Below are 2,875 nucleotides of genomic sequence, written 5' to 3' on the forward strand. Positions count from 1 at the left end.
AAAATTAAAGCTGTAACATAATATATCGGTCTTTAAATGTATTTCTAACTAAACCAATAGGTTCACAAGACTACAACGCATTGTTACATTTCCCGTTTGATAAAACGCTTATAGATAGAGAACTACCGATAAATTTAAGAAAATAAATGATTATAAAAAACCTTGAATATATATCACATATTATAAATCAATATAATATAAGAATTGCATAACATTATCGAATATTATACAGCCAAGTACATGTGCTGAAGAAGAAAATTACTTATATATTTTCCTCTATATTAGCAATTTGTAAATTTCCCTTCTTTTCTTAATAAATAAATGTACATTTAGTAATATACTTATTTCTTAATTTATTAAATTAATACATGTGATAAAATATGCTATTCACAATATCACCGTTAATAACTCTATATATCATCTGTTCCATATGATTGTTTTCATTAAAACCATATGATTGTTTTTAAAAATGTTAGACATTTAACTTAAAAAAGATCTTACGAAAAAAGTTTTCCTCGTAAGAGGAGTAATTCAAATTTGAAAAATCGAACACCGAAAAGGATGAACTTAGCTAATCATTCAAGAACGATTCAATGAAACGTCAAACTTTCAATATTTAAACACCATCAAAATTGATGAAATAGAACCGATCATAAGATGTATTGAAAATTTCCATTCAATGAACAAAGGTAAGTTATTAGTGGTAGCCTATAATAAATAAATTATGAGAGATAGTTGACCGTGGATGATGAACGAGGAGAAGATGGTTGGGGGTGCGGTCAATGATAAACACAAATAAGTTGGATTAACCTATTTTTAATGTGCCAACGTTTCGGCTAGAGTTTCTAGCCTTCTTCAGGGTTGTTCGCTGGAAAATCAAAGAAAATCAATTGATTAGGCGTTTGATTTTCCAGCGAACAGCCCTGAAGAACGCTAGAAACTCTAGCCGAAACGTTGGCACATTAAAAATAGGTTAATCCAACTTATTTGTGTTTATCATTGACCGCCCCCCCAACCACCTTCTCCTCGTATAATAAATAAAAGTAATGTAAAAATTAAAAAAAAAAAAAAAAAGAATAAAATACTAGTGTGCAGATCACGTACGAGTTTGGAGACAGAAATTTCTTTTCCTCATTGTATATTTCATAAATAAGTAAGTGAAAGTTAAATCAGACTATTTTCAGCCATGGAAACATTTATTTTCTCTATGAATTCGTAATCAAATTCTTTATATTTACCATGCTGCGAAGAGTGCTGACCGATGTTAATATAGGGAAGAAGCGGTGCGGGATTGTTTACTGACCGCACCCTCTTATATATTCATATATCGTTTATTCTTGCTAAGGGCAAATTACTTTTCGGTTAATTATTACAACTAGAAAAATAAAAAATTATTACATATATTTCAGAGTTTTTTTTTTTTTTTTCATTCAGCTTTATAATGCATGGTAGACTATTTAAATAAGATTATGACCTAGCTGATATGTAGGATCACTATGATTTATCAAAATAATTAGAGCCGTTTTTGAGGGAATGGTAAAATTTTATGAAATCTTGGTATAAAGAATTACCTTCAGTAAGTCGATATAAAAAATGCCGTAAAACCCTAGATTAAATGCCGAATTTAATTTTCGTGCCACTTAATATTTTTGCTCGAGGCTCCATACAATCTTACGCACGCTAAGAGACTATTTTGAAAGACTTGGTATTTTGGATTCAAGAAAACCTTAGAACGTGAATTTCCATTGGAAAATCAGATTTGAATTTTTTCTGGACCACAATACCTTACTTACTATATATTTCACATCTAGAGTAGCTGATCCGGGAGTGCTTCTCGATTGGTTACATTTGAGCATTAAATGAAACCAATTGGGAGGTTAATATCAAGGTTGATATATTTTATTGAATTAAAATTAAATATCCGCACACATTTTAGTATCTTTATGACATACATTTTATTTACTCTTATTAATTTTGAGTTTATCAACCCATAGTGTTGATATATAATGTTTTTAGTGACTTTATTTGAAATAATACGTACAAACATTTTGACTTAAACATATATTTAAATGGTTGAACCAACAACATTCCACAGCGCGGAACTTCCCCCAACCTTCTCAAGTATCAGAACGAATCAATAGACGCAATAAATATTTTACCGGGATACGGGTTTGTTCTTACAAAAGTGTAACATAATTCCAAAATATTCTATCGAAATAAGCCATATCTTTGCTAATAATAGTCCAACTTCATGGATAGTCAATAAACACAGATCCAAAACTACACAGAGTGATTATAATCTTCTAAGAGATATATAGTTTCCGTATTATTCCAAAGCTATATTTTTTTATTGTAGGAAGACAGTTCGGGTGGCGCTCAATAAAGGTATCAAAATAGTAAAAGAAAACTATTTATTGTGAACCAAAGTTTTGCCCCACTTTACAGGGCTTCGTCAAGGTCGTCAGATTTTGAACTGTTTAAGTTGAGTTCTTTATTTCAATCTGACAGCCTTGACGACCTTAACAGGACATGTAGGGCGAAACGTTGATTAACAATAAATAAATTTCTTTTACTATTTTGATACCTTTATTGACAGCAATCCGGACTGTCTTCCTACATACCGTCAACTATCTTCTTCATATATTTCTTTCTTTCGGGAAGAATCTGTTCTCTTATAATAAAATACAAATAAAACGAACGGATTTACATCTTTGTTATTTCTCGTTAGATTATGTCAACTCGGCCATTTTAGAGAATTCAAAGATCTTTCAAAAGAGTGGCTATAATACTTTAGATGTGCAGTTTTCGAGTATATATATGTATATATTTTTTTTTAGAAAAATATATTTTTTTTTTATTCAGTTAGAATCTAATT

The 2,875-nt window shown here is 30.1% G+C and overlaps 1 long non-coding RNA gene across 1 annotated transcript in view; it reads left to right on the forward strand.

Moving 5' to 3' along the window:
- The first annotated feature begins 442 nt into the window (after positions 1-442).
- Positions 443-2,875, forward strand: part of LOC136796287 (uncharacterized) — a 19,459-nt gene continuing 17,026 nt past the window's right edge. Inside the window, exon 1 of the long non-coding RNA XR_010843994.1 lies at positions 443-689. This is a non-coding gene — a long non-coding RNA (uncharacterized lncRNA). The remainder of the gene's footprint in view (positions 690-2,875) is intronic.

The sequence above is a fragment of the Halyomorpha halys genome, unplaced genomic scaffold (genome assembly GCF_000696795.3).
Source record: "Halyomorpha halys isolate HHAL.00 unplaced genomic scaffold, Hhal_1.1 Scaffold67.1, whole genome shotgun sequence".
NCBI classification, from domain to species: Eukaryota; Metazoa; Arthropoda; class Insecta; order Hemiptera; family Pentatomidae; genus Halyomorpha; species Halyomorpha halys.